Consider the following 20987-nt stretch of genomic DNA (forward strand, 5'->3'; position numbering starts at 1 on the left):
GGATGTCCGTGACATAGATTGTGCCGTTAGAGATCCCTCATTCACTACCAGCCATTACCTGAATTCATAACCGACGGCTTCCCACATGATGATGGAGGAGTAGCACTGCAGAGACCACTAGAACCTCTCGCCAGGTCGCCACTATGCTAGCCAACGATGATCGCCCAGTGTAGAGATTTATCACTGACCACAATGCAACTCCATTCATCAACAGTCCATGCTTTCTGGTTACGGCACAGCTACAGATGCATGCATTTGTGTTGTGGTATTGATGGCAGACTATGCATGACACGATAATTCCCTAGCCTGGCGGCTGCTAGTCTCTGCTTAATGGCAAATGGCGACACAGAGTGTGTAGAGGGTCCATTACTCTAGGATGCAAGCCCAGTTGTGGAGGAGTTACGATGTGGTTGGTACAATGTACAGCGATTCAACGATTCTTCATTGTAATGGTCAGACGTGTTCGACCTGAATATTGAGGAGGAATGTGCCAGACCTCATGTTCCCATGAAGCCTAACATTGGGCCACTGGCAAACCTAAGTGCCCCATAAAAATGGATACTGCACAACTTGACCGGCAGTGTTAATGGAGACTCAAAATGAGGGCCCTTTCAAACCCTGTCAGATGCTGATAACGCAGTATTACACGAGTATGCAGCATCTCCGAATCCATCATAGTAATCAGTCAATATCTGACTTTTTTCTTTTTTTCTGTAGTGTAATTTCATTCCCCTGCCCCATATGGATGGGGAGGGCTGGCAGCGGCACAGTCCACCACTCTTCAGCCAACTGACTTTACAAAAATACAGAAGGGTGATTACATAAAAAGGGGGCATAAAATGGGGACATAAAGGACACAGTAAATGGAGATTATGGGAGTTAAAATATACACTAATATGGGGACATGCACTGGGGGACAGTTAAGAAGCTGACATTAAGTTAAAAAACACAGCTGGCAGATCAAAGTACACCTAAAAAACACTTGAGGCAAACACAAGTTAAATGTCGGCCACAGGATAAAAATCACACAGAGCACAACATTTAAAAAACCACTGGAAACGACAGAGCACTCATGAAGAATAAAAAACCGCTGGTAATGACCTGCTGGGGGACTGTAGGCTGGAGACAAGGGAAGAAAAGGGGAGGAAGGGGCAGTGGGGCGCTGGGGTGATGGGAGGAAGAGGAAAAAAGGGGGGCAGGAAATGCACCAAGGGGCAGGAGACAGGTAGGGCAGGAGATGAAGAGGGAACACAAGGCAGGAGGGAGTACAGAGACACTGAAGGGGAGCATGGGAGAGGGAGGGGGTGTAGGAGGGGAAAGCTGCTCAGGAGAAGGGAGGGGGAGGAGAGGAAGCCCAGAGGAGGATGCAGGAGGAAGGTGGGGTTAGAGTTGATAGGAGGGGTAGACGTCAGGGTAAAGTTCATCATCCGGGAGGGGTAACTGCTGCAAGTTGCATTGGGAAAGGAGGTGGCGGGTGTGGAAATGTAGAGAGGGTGGTACACAATGGTAAAGGTGTGGCAATGGGCTGGGGGTGGAGAGGAAGAGGGACACCAGGGGTTGTGGGGGGGGGGGGGGGAGGGCTCGAGTCGGTGGGCAATATACAGGGTGAGGATGTGTTCAAGGAAAAGGAGAAGGTGGGGGAAGGAGACGAGGTTGTAGAGGATACGCTTGGGGGACAGAAGGCAGATATGGAAGGCGAGGCAGAGTGCATGGAACTCGACAGTTTGGAGGACATTATAGAACCTGGAAGGGGAGGAAATCCAAGCAACGCTGGCATAACTAAGGATGGGGTGTATCAAGGATATGTAGGTGTGAAGGATGGTGGAAGGATGCGGTCCCCATGTTCGGCCAGACAGGAGTTTCAGGAGGTGTAGTCTGTTGTGGGCTTTGTGATGGATTGCAAGGAGTTGGGGAGTCCAGATGAGGTAGCGGGTCGAGGGTGAGGCCAATGTATTTGAGGGTAGGGGTGAGGTGGATAGGACGACCATAAATGCTTAGGTAGAAATCATGGAGACGGAAGGAACGGGTGGTGCAATATCAGACGCTGATCACGCCGCTTATATACCGTACCAGGTCTGGTAACATCACAAAACACGAACGACACGACTGAACTCTGGTGGTCGTGCTCCGTGTCACAGAGAAATGCAGCTCTAGTTAATTTTAAAGGGTGATAATTAATGAAATTTATAAAACCCTGAAGCTACGTAAATTACACTGGGACAAGCAATTTAAAATCAAGCACGTAAGTCCACAAATGTCGTGAATTACATCAAAAGTAGGTGACAATTGTTGAACATGTGATGTCATCAGATGGCGTACCTCGCCACATATGCAGCGTTTGGGCTTGTCGGTCCTACCCTCGCTGGTAGGAGGCAGTGCAGCACATAACTCCGCTAGGCTATTTTTTCTGGGAACACCTTTTGTAAATGTGATCTATTGTAAACTTAGAAGTTACAAAATTATAGCCCTCGCTGTAACCAAGCAAAAGTTGTTTCTACTTCACATTTAATTTTTTCGCTTCTTTTTTGTTTATGGGCGTTATTTAGTAAACAATACATGTGCCATTTCTGCATCTACATCTACATGGATGCTCTGCAAATCACATTTAAGTGCCTGGCAGAGGGTTCATACAACCACCTTCATAAGTCTCTATTATTCCAACCTCGTATAGCGCGCGGAAAGAAAGAACACCTATATCTTTCCGTACGAGCTCTGATTTCCCATATGTTATCGTCGTGATCGTTTCTCCCTATGTAGGTCTGTGTCAACAAAACATTTTCGCATTCGGAGGAGAAAGTTGGTTATTGCAATTTCCTGAGAAGACTCTGTCGCAACGAAAAACGTCTTTCTTTTAATGATCTCCAGCCCATATCCTGTATCATTTCAGTGACACTTTCTCCCATATTTCACAATAATACAAAAAGTGCTGCCCTTCTTTGAACTTTTTCGATGTACTCCGTTAGTCCTATCTGGTAAGGATCCCACATCGCGCAGCACTATTCTAGAACAGGATGGGAAGGCGTAGTGTAGGCAGTCTCCTCAGTAGATCTGTTACAGTTTCTAAATGTCCTGCCGATAAAACGCACTCATTGATTAGCCTTCCCCACAACATTTTCTATGTGGTCCTTCCAATTTAAGTTGTTCATAATTGTAATTCCTAGGTATTTAGTTGAATTTACGGACTTTATACACTCCTGGAAATGGAAAAAAGAACACATTGACACCGGTGTGTCAGACCCACCATACTTGCTCCGGACACAGCGAGAGGGCTGTACAAGCAATGATCACACGCACGGCACAGTGGACACACCAGAAACCGCGGTGTTGGCCGTCGAATGGCGCTAGCTGCGCAGCATTTGTGCACCGCCGCCTTCAGTGTCAGCCAGTTTGCCGTGGCATACGGAGCTCCATCGCAGTCTTTAACACTGGTAGCATGCCGCGACGTGAACCGTATGTGCAGTTGACGGACTTTGAGCGAGGGCGTATAGTGGGCATGCGGGAGGCCGGATGGACGTACCGCCGAATTGCTCAACACGTGGGGCGTGAGGTCTCCACAGTACATCGATGTTGTCGCCAGTGGTCGGCGGAAGGTGCACGTGCCCGTCGACCTGGGACCGGACCGCAGCGACGCACGGATGCACCCCAAGACCGTAGGATCCTACGCAGTGTCGTAGGGGACCGCACCGCCACTTCCCAGCAAATTAGGGACACTGTTGCTCCTGGGGTATCGGCGAGGACCATTCGCAACCGTCTCCATGAAGCTGGGCTACAGTCCCGCACACCGTTAGGCCGTCTTCCGCTCACGCCCCAACATCGTGCAGCCCGCCTCCAGTGGTGTCGCGACAGGCGTGAATGGAGGGACGAATGGAGACGTGTCGTCTTCAGCGATGAGAGTCGCTTCTGCCTTGGTGCCAATGATGGTCGTATGCGTGTTTGGCGCCGTGCAGGTGAGCGCCACAATCAGGACTGCATACGACCGAGGCACACAGGGCCAACACCCGGCATCATGGTGTGGGGAGCGATCTCCTACACTGGCCGTACACCTCTGGTGATCGTCGAGGGGACACTGAATAGTGCACGGTACATCCAAACCGTCATCGAACCCATCGTTCTACCATTCCTAGACCGGCAAGGGAACTTGCTGTTCCAACAGGACAATGCACGTCCGCATGTATCCCGTGCCACCCAACGTGCTCTAGAAGGTGTAAGTCAACTACCCTGGCCAGCAAGATCTCCGGATCTGTTCCCCATTGAGCATGTTTGGGACTGGATGAAGCGTCGTCTCACGCGGTCTGCACGTCCAGCACGAACGCTGGTCCAACTGAGGCGCCAGGTGGAAATGGCATGGCAAGCCGTTCCACAGGACTACGTCCAGCATCTCTACGATCGTCTCCATGGGAGAATAGCAGCCTGCATTGCTGCGAAAGGTGAATATACACTGTACTAGTGCCGACATTGTGCATGCTCTGTTGCCTGTGTCTATGTGCCTGTGGTTCTGTCAGTGTGATCATGTGATGTATGTGACCCCAGGAATGTGTCAATAAAGTTTACCCTTCCTGGGACAATGAATTCACGGTGTTCTTATTTCAATTTCCAGGAGTGTATTTGACTGATTTATCGAGTAACCGAAGTTTAACGGATTCCTTCTAGCACTCATGTGGATGACCTTACACTTATCGTTATTTAGGATAAACTGCCAGTTTTCGCACTATTCAGACATCTTTTCTAAATCGTTTTGCAATTTGTTTTGACCTTCTGATGACTTTATTAGTCGATAAACGACATCTGCAGAGAACTTAAAGCGGCTGCTCAGACTGTCTGCCAAATCGTTTATATAGATAAGGAAAAGCAAAGGGCCTATAACACTACCTTGGGGTACTCCAGAAATCGCTTCTGTTTTACTCGATGACTTTCCGTCAATTACTACGAACTGTGACCTCTCTGACAGGAAATCACAAATCGAGTCACATAACTGAGACGATATTCCATAAGCACGCAAATTCACTACAAGCCGCTTGTGTAGTACAGTGTCAAAAGCCTTCTGGATTTGCAGAAATGCGGAATCTATCAGAAATCTCTTGTCAATAGCACTCAACACTTCATGCGAATAAAGATCTCTTTGTGTTTCGCAAGAACGATGTTTTCTGAACCCATGTTGACTGTGTGTCAATAGCCCGTTTTCTTAGAGGTAATTCATAATGTTCGAACACAATATATGTTCCAGAATCCTGCTGCATATCGACGTTAATGACATGGGCCTGTAATTAAGTGGATTACTCCTACTACCTTTCTTGTTTATTGGTGTGACCTGTGCAACTTTCCGGTCTTTGGGTACGGATCTTCCGTAGAGTGAACGGTTGCATATGTTTGTCAGGTACGGAGCTAATGCATCAGCATACTCTGAAAGAAACCTAACTGGTGTACAGTCTGGACTACAAGACTTGATTTCATTAAGTGATTTAAGTTTCTTCACTACTCCGAGGATATTTACTTCTACGTTACTCATGTTGGCAGCTGTTCTTGATTCGAATTCTGGAATATTTACGTCGTCTTCTTTTGTGAAAGCATTTCGTCCTTGTAGCGACGCAGTTCGGAAGCTTATACTCACTCATTTACTTATGACGCAATAAGAAAGGTATTTGTTGTACTATACTTTCCAATAAAATAGTGGACACTTCTAGGCCGATAAATAAAACAGCAAATCGTACCTCAATGTAAACACATAATTGTCTCGTTGTTCTTGTGGTCTTCAGTCCCGAGACTGGTTTGATGCAGCTCTCCATGCTACTCTATCCTGTGCAAGCTTCTTCATCTCCCAGTACCTACTGCAACCTACATCCTTCTGAATCTGCTTAGTGTATTCATCTCTTGGTCTCCCTCTACGATTTTTACCCTCCACGCTGCCCTCCAATACTAAATTGGTGATCCCTTGATGCCTCAGAACATATCCTACCAACCGATCCCTTCTTCTAGTCAAGTTGTGCCACAAGCTCTTATTCTCCCCAACTCTATTCAATATCTCCTCATTAGTTATGTGATCTATCCATGTAATCTTCAGCATTCTTCTGTAGCACCACATTTCGAAAGCTTCTACTCTCTTCTGGTCTAAACTATTTATCGTCCACGTTTCACTTCCATACATGACTACACTCCATACAAATACTTTCGGAAAAGACTTCCTGACACTTAAATCTATACTTGATGTTAACAAATTTCTCTTCTTCAGAAACACTTTCCTTGCCATTGCCAGTCTACATTTTATATCCTCTCTACTTCGACCATCATCAGTTATTTTGTTCCCCAAATAGCAAAACTCCTTTACTACTTTAAGTGTCTCATTTCCTAATCTAATTCCCTCAGCATCACCCGACTTAATTCGATTACATTCCATTATCCTTGTTTTGCTTTTGTTGATGTTCATCTTATATACTCCTCTCAAGATACTGTCCATTCCATTCAACTGCTCTTCCAAGTCCCATGCAGTCTCTGACAGAATTACAATGTCATCGGCGAACCTCAAAGTTTTTATTTCTTCTCCATGGATTTTAATACCTACTCCGAATTTTTCTTTTGTTTCCTTTACTGCTTGCTCAATATACAGATTCAAAAACATAGGGGAGAGGCTACAACCCTGTCTCACTCCCTTCCCAACCACTGCTTCCGTTTCATGCCCCTCGACTCTTATAACTGCCATCTGGTTTCTGTACAAATTGTAAATAGCCTTTCACTCCCTGTATTTTACCCCTGCCACCTTTAGAATTTGAAAGAGAGTATTCCAGTCAACATTGTCAAAAGCTTTCTCTAAGTCTACAATTGCTAGAAACGTAGGTTTGCCTTTCCTTAATCTTTCTTCTAAGTTAAGTCGTAAGGTCAGTATTGCCTCACTTGTTCCAGTATTTCTACGGAATCCAAACTGATCTTCCCCGAGGTCGGCTTCTTACGCAGTGCAAAAAAATACTGCCTGACATAGGCAAGACCCGAACTCTGCGCCCCGCGCGATGAAGTTGCTCGTGTAGACCTAGCGCCACACCGACCTGATTGCTTGATTTGCGTTGGGATGATCATTCCTGAAATTTGCAGCCCTGTGTCCCTTATATTAAATTACTTGTCTCAGCGTCATCTACGTCGCTTCGAAGGTTTTTAAATGTCAATAAGAATCACCCGGTAGACTTGCCGGTGGTGTGTACATGCATGATGTTACACTAACATCTGATCATGTCTTCTAGGTGATTCATTTTCTGTCGCCATGTAGGGGACATTCACGGCACTTCCCAGTCTGCGTTGAAATATAGCAACCCCTCAAACTTTCTATGACAAGTAAGATGAAATACAGAGATAGACGACTAATATGGAGTATTTTACAGAAAAAATGGGGAAATGATTGAAAAAGAAATCTGAGGGAAATTAGTTTGAGCCTGTTAGGATAGAATATACGTTCCGCCTTAATCGTAGTCAAGACTGTCATGTTCAGCCTCCATGATGCTACTCCAGGCGGGTGTAAAATGAATGTGCGCAAACGGAGAATAATAAACGCTAAAATGAAAAGTTGGGCCTGTCTGACTACCCCCCCCAGAGCAGATTTTATGATCTCTTAATTCTATAAATTACAATCTAAACAGAAATGACTGATGAAGGAAACTACTCCTACTAAATGATAAACGTTGCTCCTGCTTATATATTTATTGTAGATAAAAAACGTTTACATTACAAAGTTTACATTTACTAAGTAAAATTACTAATCAGTTGCCCAACACTGTCCCTTATTATGACTGCGCGGTCTAATATCAATAAAGCGAAATGACATCATCTACGTACCAAACACTAGAAGACACTAGTTTCGAAGATGATCTACGGTGGTGTGGAACCTCAGTGGAAATAAATTAACAGGATCACAGCTGTTTAACTTTATAGCCCTAATAAGCCGAAGCAGTTTGTGATATCACCATATGTACTGTGTCCGGCGCGTCGAAGTGTTGGTTCTCGTACTCGTCTGCGACGATGGAGGAACTCCAGCCACAAATAAACACTTTCAAACACTAGGATGGCAGAAGGCGGTACTCTGACTAATATACTCTGATACTGTCTTCTCCTCTCTGTGTTCTACAGACGAGAAACACAAACTCCCTGCCACAAGGACGGAGTTCAGATAACGTCTCAACGTAAGTATAGGCAGAGGAAGTGCCCTCAGTTACTGAACGCTGCGTACTTGACGACGACTTCCAACGTAGAAGCGAAGCCCAGAATCGTATTGGTTCGCAACAGTACAGTGCCGAACTGTTCTAACTATAAACTCTCTTGAGAGGAAAGACAGCAGGTCCGTCCGTACCAACAAAGCTGATATCGAGCGACCGTCACACACGGGCGCTCACAACTAAAGACCTCGTCTCTCCACCTCTGGCCTCCCAGCAGGGCTCGGCTTCCTACCCTCATAAATGACGAAAAAGAATCATATTCCAGAAACCACGGAATATTCTACCTCTCTACAGATTCTTCCGAACGCCGACCAACGATATGTTAGTCTTTTGTCGTCCAGCGCGGAAAGTTTGCGAGGTAAAACCTATATTCGTACAATGGTACGCTTCTGAGTAGAAATCGTTGGAAATAACCCAACCTGAGTGATTTCCGAGGTGACGCTTCTTCGTTCCTGTCCGGCGCGTCCAAGATTTTCGTAGTTTCCGAAGTATAATCTTTCCCATTCGGCTACAACACCGGCCGGTCGCGACTCTGTTGTGTTCCAGAGCTCAGGTGCCACGACGTCCGTCTAGCTACTTCCTTTGTTTAAGCAGGCCCAACACCTGTGCGGGCCTTCCACTCGGAGCTTGAGTTCTGCCTGCCGTTTCATCTCCATTGGCGCTCCAACCTCTGCTAGCATAGGCAATCATTCATTACGCCGTTCTGATAATAAAGACACTGCGTCATCTTTCACGCAATAATCGTTAACAGTTATTTACGAGGCTTACGTGACAATGTCAGTCTCCTTTATATCTTCATACCTAATTGTGGTTGCAGTTCACGGCAAAGTATGAGGAAGAGTGCTTGTAAGGTGCGAAATTATAGCCGCCTTACAAGTCTTGTCATTTGTGAATAACACATGTACAAGAATGAGTCGATGTTGAGAATTGGTGTGTTAGTCCTTATTGCGTCAAGTAAGCGCGTACGATACTGCACTGAGGAACATTTCGTTGGAAGAAGTGCTTTTATTAACTGCACAGTCCAAACTAATACGAACAGCGATCCCTATTGTAGGGCCGAACGGAAGTTTCAGCGTTGCAATCTTATGCACAGTTGAAGATGCAGTAATTTATATAGTTAGCCGAGTCCATAACAAGCTGTACAAGGAAATAAGGTTCCTACATCGTTGCCTAACAGCTTGTAAACAAGACACAACAGTGTCGCATTGTTCCGATAAATTCGTAAGATATTCTTCGTCAATAGAAGGTACCGAAACCAAGATGCGGCATAGTCAACACCAACCATGTCGAGACTGCTTTCACATACTTGATCGATGTAAATCCCTGGATCACAATGAGGAATGTACGTCCTGTCATAAAAGCATTCTAACTTCTTAGCGTGTGGCATGGTAGCACAGGACGTCTCCCTCAGCCTTGCTGAATCTGTAAATGCTACTACAACTCTGTGGAACATGACATAGGTCAGATATTAGTGATAGAATTGAATATACTCGTAGATCAGCTATCCCTTCTAACTAATGTGGACACAAGAACAGACTGGGCTACTTACTTCTGCTTGGTTCCCCAAATCTGCAGTTAGTGCGGTGTTCATTGATGTACAGCTGGGAGCAAAAAGCAATTAATGGTTTAATAACTTCTGAGGTAATCTGTAAACGAGTGTTCCGCTGAACTACCATCCCTTGTAACAGCTACACTGCGCAACACAATTAAAGGGTCACTTTTTCAAAAAATCCGTAACTCTCTCCCTCTACCACGCACAAGTTTGGTATTTGGCTCAAAGGGGCCTACTATGGTGGAAATGCGTGGGGACCTGCCGCGTCGTCTTAGGGATCGGCGACACTTCGAACAGCAAGGTGTCAACACATGCGGAAAAAAATACCAGAGCTCTGAACATTAGTGAGGTGTAAGGTGGGTTAATGATAATAGATTGACACCATATTTCACCAGATTACGGTACAAAGCCACTGTGAACGTGTCACACAATGGGAAGGTCGTCACACTCGCTCTTACCCACTATCACCCCTTCTTTTGAGGCCTCTGCGTTGGAGGTCTGAACCGCGACGCCCAGTGTTGGAATCATGCAATTTTCTTACAAGTTGTCTAGGAAGACATTTAAGCCATGCCGGCGCTCAGTATAGGCCTCACGGGGTGGCATAAAGGGCGTTAATGAAACCACCGCTTTCCTTGGGCCGTTGATAGCCACACATTCCGCGGTCGGAAACGATAGTTCGCAGTGCGATGAGCAACAGGAAGATGTTCTTAATAGTATGAAGGCTTTCACGACCAGATGACATATCTTCTGGTAAACCTTCCGAGATGTAAGGTCGTGGTCCATGAAACTCTTCAGCTCCTAACGTTTCGTCCAGAGCTGCGCTGTACATCTTCAGAGGGGTGTTTCTCCTCCGGTGAGTCTTGCCGACTGACTGGTAGGACGTCTGAGAGCGACTTATATATCGTAGAATGTGGGCGTGGCCAGAGTTACACGTGGTATGCAGACATTAACGTGTAACTCTGGCAACGCCCACTTTGGACTGAATTTGACATCATTAACCCATCTCCAACTCAAGTGAACTTCTGGGGTGCAGTCTCTTTCGCATGTGTCGACACCTTGCTACTAGCGTCGCTGCGTTCGGGGTGTAGTCGCAGGGTACCACGGTGGAAGACTGTAGGCACCTCTGAGCGAAATTTCAAACTTCTGCGTGGGAACGGGAGACGGGGAGACGGTTACGGGATTTCAAAGAAGTGACCTGTTAATTGTGTTGCGCAGTGCAGCACTCGATGTATTCTTCCTCTTTTATGTAATTAGAGCATAAACCTAGTAGAATCATAAACAACACGCTGTAGAAGACTTTTTGCGGATTTTGATGCCTTGTTTTAACCAGAATTAGCTCGGGCACCAGATTTTTAAGACCATATGGCAGTTAAACCATCGGCAATTCCGAAAGGCTTTCGGACTCACCGTGTTCCGAGTATATTTCAAGACGCAGTAAAGCCGAACTCGAGCTGTTCTTTTGTGTGATGAAGGTTACTGGATCAGTAATGGCCAGTCTGTCGTACACTCCACTAGTTGTGATTAAAAAACTACGGCTGTGCGTCACTTTCATCTTTCATTAGTACCATCAATGCATGATTTGTACTTCACTCCACGACCAGATGAACTGTTTGATTAGTTAAAATGGTGAGAGTGTTTCTCAAATTACACCCTTTGTGCAGTTGCTACCACATGAAACAACTAGGCAGGGAACGCAATATCGGGCGAATACAAGTATAAATATTATAAATATTCTGAGTGTGTGAATTATGTGGGGATTATTATCATAAGGAAAACACCGCAAGGCCACATTCAGAATTCAAGTGAACAATTCTTATGACTGAAAACAGGCGATTTAAATTGTGCTATCGTCAACGTGATACGCTACCGTGAAAAATTGGCACACCCTTTAAGAGGTTTCCAATTCACTCAAGATTTATTGTTGCAAGAGTCCATATGGAGTACATGAAATGATTACATTTACAGATCAATAGCACAATTGGTTCGGAGGTACCAGGTATCGACCCATACTGGAACACCCATATTAGTACGCGGTTTAGCCTCCACGGGCAGCAATGCAGGCGCTGACTCTGGCATCCAATCGATTGTACAGTTGGCGAATACTGTCATGGGATACGTTATGCTACGGATGCTCGACTGTCAGAGTTGTTGGTTGACGAGTAGCACGAGTTATTTCTCGTCCCATTATATCCTACATGTATTCTATTGGAGACAAGTCGAGAGATGGTTATGGCCAGGGAATTTGCTTCACGTCTTGCAAGGTATGTTGAGTTTCTCGGGCAGTGTGTGGGCGAGTATTATCCTGTTGTTATAGAACATCAGCTTCCTGTTGCAAGAACAACAAAAGAACATTCTGGTCAGCGTCCCCTCCAAAAACACCAAAGGTGAACGAAAGTTGCAACTTATCACTCCCCCCCCCCCTCCACCATACAATAAGGCCGGGGGGGGGGGGGGGAGGGGCAGTGGTGTGTCTTGGACGAATGCACTCTACGAGATAGAGCTTACCAGGTCTACGTCGTACGCGCAAACGAGCATGACTTGCACACAGGCAGAATCTGCTTTTAGCTCTGAAGACCACGGTTCCCCTTTCTATCTTTTGAAGAATCCTCTGACGGCACCAGAAGAGCTGTGCACATCGATGCTGTGACGTGAGTGGAAGACGGAGTAGTCCCACTGCTAATAACCGGTTCGCAACAGTTCGTGTTGACACGTCTCGGCTCACAAGCCCTCTTATCTGTGCTGTGGCAGCTGCACGATCTGGCACTGCTGTCCTTACAATACGACGATCCTCGCGTACGTCTGTATTGCGTGGACATCGAGTACCTCATCTACGGACGAGACAATGTTCACGGGACCACAAATACCAGCATCACTGCGCAACAGACGCAACACGTCCAACTTGTGCGGCAATTCTCCACTCGGAAGGCCGCAATTTGACCCCTTTCAAACTCGCTCGGTAGTCTATAGGAAGCACGAGCGCGTGTCCGTGGTATGTTTCCTGCTTGTTTCACACGTCTGCACCACACTGAGCCTTCCGACTGCGAGCGTTCCCTAATTAATGGTACACACAGATGGATATGCAGTGAATATGTCACTACGCCATCTGTTAGTGACCGACGTTGAAATAATTATCACTACATCTACTATCCTCCAGGTGGCATATGGCGTCATCGGACCAGATTCGAAGTCGTCTTTTCACGTGTACTAATTTTTTTTCCGACAGTGTCTGTCTGTCTCCACGGGCCATAGGAAATTTTATCTGCTCACGTATACCGCTGTGAGCTTGCGTCTACCGCCTCTACAGCACGAGTGCAGTGCGCTCCCGGTAGCTGAGTGATCAGTGCCACAGAATGGCAATCCTAAGGGTCCGGATTGATTCCCGGCTTGGTCGGAGATTTTCACCGCTCAGGGACTGGGTGTTGTGTTGTCCTAATCATCATCATTTCATCCCCATCGACGCGTAAGTCGCCGAAGTGGCATCAAATCGAAAGACTTGCACCCGGCGAACGGTCTCCCCGACGGGAGGCCCTAGTTACAGGGCAGCAGGAGTACAGCCCCACAGGCGCTCCACGTCTGCTACTTGCGACTCTACAGCAATCAGATGCGAGCGCCAGTTCCCGGAGCAACAGCCGCCTCACCCGGCTCTGGACAGCAGCAACTTGACATTCTTACTCCAGCTCTATCTTCATTATCTCTCCGGGGTCTTTGATGTTCTCGTCGATGGGGCGTCAAATCTAACCTTCCTTATATGGTGTCTTGTCGCGTCCCGCCCAGAATGGCTGGGGATAATATCAACTAGCGACGGTACCCATGGACTCGAGCCCAAGGCAGCCGTCACTCACCGCTGCAGACATGACCATTCCGTCTTCTCTAGCGTCACCGACAACATTAAAAGAGGAGGTCGAATTGTAGTCTAATTTCATGCTTATTGCAGAGGATAAATCTACGTCCATCCAGGAAGCTCCAAGTCGTCATCTGCTTTCACGCGGAAATAGTCACAAGAGTGTACGTTGTCGCCCACACGCGCTGTCTTTGAGGGGGGGGGGGGGGGTGATGAATGCTGTATCCTGGTCGAATTCTGACAGCGAGGCCTCCACAGATGAGGCGCCACTCTAAGTAATACGAGGCCTACTTTTTTTTTCAGGGTTCGATCGCTCGTCAAATGGAGACCAATGTGAAAACCAAAAATGTTCCATTTGCAACATTCAGATACACCTTCCAGCTACTATTGTACGTTGTTACTGCTCGGACGTAGACATCTGTCGTTAAGTGGTATCAAATTTCCAATACCCTCGTCATATAAGCCGGCCGCCTGTGCTTCCCACAAGTTCTCTACGGTGGTCTGCAGCTAGACACTGAGTGAATGACTATCATAGTAAGTGACGTACAGGATAACAGCTATTGAGTAGCCGATAAAGGTACTTCTGCACTGGCTGTTCCTGTCCATCGCTACTGAATGGAGATAATCTTGCTTATGTTTACTGGTTATCACTCTGGACAGCTCTACGGACATTTCTGTCAATGTTTGTGGTGTGTTGGCGCTTGTTTATTTTGTATATTTTCTATTTCTCGTTGCTGGAGTCGTTGTGTTTTCTTGGTTTTACTAGATTAATGCTTAGAGCCTGGGGGGGGGGGGGAGGGGGGGGAATCACTGAGATGAGGTAATGAATGATTCAGTGGTCCATAGGTGGCTGCGAAAATATACACTGTGAAGAGCAAAGAGACTGAAAATCAATGATGAGTAAGGGATCGATGGAAACAGCTGTTAGTGGCGAGTAGAGAGAACAAGAGTTTAGCGATGCTAACAGTTTTAATGACTGTGAAGTTTAAAAAGGCATTCAACAACTGGTTACTGGCAAAGGTGGCAAACTTTTACGATGATGGTACACAAAAACTGTTCACATACTACGTGAAGTTCCGCACTATTGGAAGCAGTTATGTAGGATAATGAACAAAATATTTATTGCTATTTGCGCCTTTGTCTATTTTTTAAAAAGTTGCGTCGTAATTAACTTATAATTCACGGCTCTTATATGCATACGATTTTCATCTTTTAGTACACTGGGCCCAGGTGATGCCAAAGTTGTTTCGAGTGCATTGCAGGATATTCGCTGGGGAGCCCTTACACATCCGCCATACAGTTCCGATCGCTCCCCATGCTATTTCCATATTGTTGGAGCCCCGAAGGAAGACATTCGTGGTCGTCGATTTGCTTCGGACGAAGAGGTGCGCGCTTGGGTTCAGTCATGGTTCTGTAAGCAATTGCAAACATTTTTCCGTGAAGGCGTTGACCGTCTTGTATCACACGGGAATAAATGTATTAACAGTCATAGCGATGAATTTTGAAATAATAAACAGTTTACTTACTTTTTTCCATCTGTCTAGTTTTAATTTCACTGTGCCACATAACATTCCTTCGTTTTTCCAATGGCATGGAATTTGAGCACGAAAACAGGCCACGTGATCGTACTGGCATCACTTAATAATTTGCGGATGGAGTACTATTAAGTACTCGTATCTTAGCTGTTAGATGATCCCTGGCGCTAAATGTTGGGCGTAGTTTCAAAAGTTATCGAACTTACACTGGAGTTGTAAAAGTCAGTGTCAGACTCTTCCTTCGGCACTTTTCGTCCTCATATTCCAGTGTCGATGGGGCGTTAAACCCTAATCTTCTTTTCCTCTGCTAAAGTTACTCTTTGCTAGACTTTTCTATGCCACAGCACTCATCACTTAGCAACTGGCTTGTCAGTGTGCTTCTGCGGTCAAGTTCTTATCGAGTGTGTTTGGTGGGCGACACAATGAGCAAATTCGACGTCTATATCATACGGCACAAGTATTAACTGGTACTCTGGTAGCACGTCAAGATATCTTCAGGTAATACTGGCTACCTGGTAGTAAGAGATGGTACTGCGAGCAAATTTTAGTTATTTATTTGTATATTTATTATTAAAATGGCATGAATTTCGTTATTTGTTGATTGCCCTTTCTGATAATGAGGCTGTGTGTAAATGGGTCCTTAATTCAATGACCTTTTAATTCTGAGGTTATCAGACACCGTAGAATAGCAGGAAGTTGAATGTCACTGTCTTAAAGGGGAATGGCTGAGTTTCAACAACTCCCATAACTTTTCAATATATTTTAATCTCCTGCCGCTTTGGATCCTCTCAAGCTTTTTGAAGTATGATACTGAAACAATCATTACAAAACAAGCAAGGCTACGTGGTTTTTTCCACTAAGGTCACACTGTGGCAAAAGGCAAATCTTTAGCTAACACACAGAACACCGATGCGACAGTTGTGGGCCATGAATAGGGTATTTATTTACTCCAAAGCGTTATAGACATCAAATGCAAGATTTTGATGAGGAATGTCTGTGAAACGTCAGTAGACTGCCAACGCTCAATTCCTTCGTTTTCGACTGAAGAACAAACCCATTATATGACGATTGAGCTCTAAAAGAGGAGGCGAAAGACCCAGGAAAATGCATTATTCGTTGTACAACGTTTTCAACAAATGGCAACCATTAAACTATGGTATTAGTATTTCAATACATACAGATGACAAAGTTTTGTATCTGATAACAAAGCCCTTATGGACTCAAGTAAGAAATCCAGCATTATCAGTTTTTAAATTTTTATTTTGATTGTGATAGTGCTCTTCTGAAAAATGGAACTCCGAAATATAACTGTGAGTTTTTCATCTGAATAACAGCAGCAACGGAGAACAATGAAGACAATATTCAGCTGTTCTTCAGCTTTGGCACATTCCTAGATTTTGAGCCGTACTGTACAGTGAAATTCAAAGCTGAAGACCGTGCACTACCTGGATAGTTTCGAGAACCAGCCTGGTGTCCTTGGTACCTCTACTCGACGTCTGAGCGTCTCTACAAAAGAGTATTGAAAAACCATGAGTTAAAAAGAGGTCACCAGAACAACGGGTGGAGCAAGAAATAATATTTTCGCTCTGTCTGTGACGAACCAACATCAATGAACTCTGTTACGCAGTGAGCACAGTGCATTCATTGAGTTGAGAAAATGAGAAAAAATCAAGAGAAAGCTCCAAAGATCGGAGTGCAGCTGCACCGTATTCGTGGTTGCGCTCTGCTTCTACACTCTGAAATCAGTGGAGTGTCTTTAAAGAGAACAAATCTTTCACTGTTGTCGTGAAAAACTGATGACCTCAGATGTTAAGTCCCATAGTGCTCTGAGCCATATGATTTCTTTAGAAAGAGCAAATGGAGAAATAGGAATAAGCGTAAATACTCAGTTATCGACGTTATTTCGTAATGAAGACTTTAGAAAGGATACTAAATGCAATCATCGATCTGGTTCATTAATTATAACGTATTGATTTATTATTTTAAAAATTTTGGAAAACTTTTTACGTTGTATTTAGTCCACATCAATCTTAAAAATATTATGATTACTATTACGTAAACTGCAGGTGGAAAGGGAAGAAAGGAAAGGAAACGGAAGGAACTACATTGATGCGACCTGCATGGTACTTTATGCGGAATCTGCGGTGACGAGCGAAAATATTGGCACGCTGGGATTAGAACCCACGATCTCCTCTTTACGGGGAAGTTGCGTTAACCACTGCACCACCCAGACACAGTATTCGTCACACTCGCACGGATTATGTCGATACGCCCCTCGGCCGATCCACATTCTCACCTAGCTCCACCTATCCACAGCCCCGTCCATGCCTTCCATCTCCCTACTTTTAGATTCCCGCAGGAGGTCTAACGTAACTGTGAATCCTCACTGAAGGTAACGGATTCATGGCCAATCGAGGTGAATCAACTATGTGAATTCGTGACAATACAAATGGTACAGTCACTGTTTCAATGATGATATTTGCAGTAAATAAAAAAATACACAGTAATATGATTTTATTCTTATTATTTCCTTAAGATGGCTTCTTCGACACCAGGTTCCCTACCTCAAGTTGTTCAGTGGAACATTCTCTATGTCCTGTTACATTTTTGCACGCTCTTACAGGAAACACCCAGCATATAGTGTGGATAGCTGTTTTGGCTTTAGGCATACCCATTGTTTAGCATATCACAATACTTTCTCAAAGTATAAAATTTCTATCACACTTGCTAATTTTTGTCCTGTTATGGGTCACAGGAATCAACTCAGTTGTATATCCGATAATGCAGCTGGTCTATGATGGCAGTGTCTATGCGCTCGTTAAATTCAGAATAGATTTGATATATGTGATGTTCTGATTGCCAATGTTAAGACAATATGTTCAGTCTTTCACGTTTACCGGAATTAAGATGCAGTATTTTCGCGACGCAAATGGTCCTTCTACAAGATTTACCGTATTGTGGGAGGATTTATCTGACAGGGTTCAGTCTCGTTTCCTTTCCGTATTAGTACATCATCATTCTACTAGTACTGCTTTACGTCTCGCTGGCATTATCCAACAATACGCAGCAAGGCAGTGCGATATGAAGGTCACATTATCTGCAGCATCAGAAAATAACTGATCAGTGCACTGAAATATGCTGTGACTTGAAATTAGTGCGCAGTAGTAGACAGAACACCAACGCATTCGGAAGCCATAAAACATGAAATAAAACATTTCGCTGTTTGCCGCCTACGCTGCGATTATTTCACGAAGGAAGTGCGCTGAGATCGCTCCCAAGCAGCCGGCTCAGCCGGACTGAATGGGAGCTGTACGAGTAATGACATCAGTCGATTGCGCAAGCGTGTGACGTCATTGATAAACCTGTATTCACTCGCTGCTTTTCTGACCAACCAAACGCTTATGACACCCCACCGACAAATATTTTAGCAATGCTTCCTTTACAAATGGCGGGATACTCATTTCGAATAGTGGCATGCATCAATGAAGCATTCGCTCTAAGATTACGTTTCATCAAGGAACGCAGTATACGCGTCTAATTAAAATTAACTGGAGGTGACGGGAAGCGATTACCGTTGGGTTAGCAAATAAACCAGTAAGCAAGTTGTCTATCTATTCCGATCACTCTGAAGTTGTAGGTTTTTTAGAGTTCAGTACCTCAATCGGTAAAAATTTATCTCTTGTAGGACCTCTTTGTTGTCCATCTGGCTATTAAGAACCGATTTTCTCAGGACCGGTTAGAGGTCTCTAATTGAAATTTATATCAATACTAAGGTCTGCGGTCTCTTGGCAGTGTAAGGAACTTAAGGTTCTAAGTCCATGTGATCAAAAGATACGACCATTTATGCTACATATTTTGATACTCGCAAACTGTCACCAAAATCTGTAGGTTACTTCGCGTTACCCTAAAACAATGAAATTTTGCTAGATGCGGGGTTACTCAGTAAAAGTAAAGGAAAAAATCCTAAAATTGTTAACCTGTAACTGCATCACATAACTTTTTTTATGTTATTTGTTGTCCGACAGTGTTCGTCAGTCTGTTAAGAGCCCTTTTTCTCTGGAACCAGTAAAGATATCAGTTTGAAATTTATGTTACATACTAAGGTCTACCATCCCCTGCCAGTGTAAAAATGTAAGTTTGTAAGTCAACGTAGTCAAAAGATACGGCCGTTTATGTCGCACATTTTTATACATGCAAACTCATTCACTAAAGCCTACAGATAAACTATCTGTCTACATAATTAAGCTTATGTGGAACCCTCAGAGCGCGAATCCTGATCACACTTGGACAACTTTGCCAGCCGCTGTCGCCGAGCGGTTCTAGGCGCTTCAGTACGGAACCGCGCTGCTTCTACCGTCGCAGGTTTGAATCCTGCCTCGGGCATGGATGTGTGTGATGTCCTTAGGTTATTTTGGGTTAAGTAATTCTAAGTCTAGGGGACTGATGACCTCAGATGTTAACTCCCATAGTGCTTAGAGCCATTTGAATCATTTGGACAACTTTTTATTCACAGTGCCAGGATTGGAATTGATATTTCAAACAAAATTGGCTCGGTAGAGAAAAAAGTACTGTAGTAATAATATACAATATTCGTTGGTGTATGCTACTGCTAACGCCGCACATTATCATGACCTTGTGCTGGTGGGGAGAGTTTCGGCGGTTTTCATCACACATGCAGATTCGTACGCTGGAACAGTTTCAATCAGGAGCTGAAATATCTTCGCGGGTCTATTGTCTTCATTGTGTCAGCAGTGTTTCACACAGCTCCTGAAGAGTACATGGTGTGTGATTTATGCTGCTAACATGACAACGGAGATGTTTCTGAAGAAGTTGAATTAGTCTCCAATATGAAAAGTTTTTGGGCTAGAGAGACACTTTTGATATCTTGAATGAGCCCTTACATCCACTTGCGGACACTACCGTCCGTGTGTCAACGCAGGCGATCTTGCTGAATGATCCAATCCTCGACATGAAATATGATCAATATGATCTCTGAGGATGTATTCGCAATCACATCAGTTAGAAGTAACCTTCACGTGTATTCATTCTCCCCGGTAACGCAACGGAAACATTTCACAAGTCCTAACGCTATTCTTTTCCCAGTCTTGTTTACTTCTAGCAGTGGTTACAGAATGCATTTTCTCCTACTTTTCTGGATAGAGACAATCTGACAGCCATTTGTCATTTGAAGCAGTAAACTCAATTCAGTGAAGAAGGCTACTTGTCTCTGAGCACTATGGGATTTAACTTCTGTAGTGCAGTGCCGGCCGTTTTGGACGAGCGGTTCTAGGCGCTACAGTACGGAACCTCGCGAACGCTACGATAGCAGGTCGAAATCCTGCCTCGTGCATGGATGTGTGTGATGTTCTTAGGTTAGTTAGGTTTAAGTAGTTCTAAGTTCTAGGGGATTGATGACCTAAGTTCCATGGCTCTCAGAGCCATTTCAAAGAGTACAGAGTAAATAACGTTCGCCGGTAAAGAGTACCCTGTTCAAAGATTTGTAGGTCAGTACACCACCTTCACAATTCTCTATTGTTACAATCTCGTATAGCTCAAGTGGCTCCAAGCACTATGGGACTTAACATCTGAGGTCATCAGTCCCCTAGAAGTTAGAACTACGTAAATCTAACTAACTTTTGGACATCACACACATCCATGCCCGAGGCAGGATTCGAACCTGCGACCGTAATGGTCGCGTGGTTCCAGACTGTAGCGCCTAGAACCGCTCGGCTAAATTAGAAGCATTCCAGTTTCGGTTCTGTGAAAATTAATGTTTCTTCCATCGATGCTCCGTTGTTAGATTGGATCCACTCGCCATCAGCTCCGGCAAGTAATACGCTGAACTGGCATAATGGGCATGAGTCTGA

The 20987-nt window shown here is 44.8% G+C and overlaps 1 protein-coding gene across 1 annotated transcript in view; it reads right to left on the reverse strand.

Annotated features, from left to right (window-relative positions):
• The window catches only part of LOC126299514 (collagen alpha-1(XI) chain-like), a 497414-nt gene that overhangs the window by 320392 nt on the left and 156035 nt on the right, over positions 1-20987 (reverse strand). The window lies entirely within an intron of this gene.

Source organism: Schistocerca gregaria, chromosome X, assembly GCF_023897955.1.
Source record: "Schistocerca gregaria isolate iqSchGreg1 chromosome X, iqSchGreg1.2, whole genome shotgun sequence".
Classification (NCBI taxonomy): Eukaryota; Metazoa; Arthropoda; class Insecta; order Orthoptera; family Acrididae; genus Schistocerca; species Schistocerca gregaria.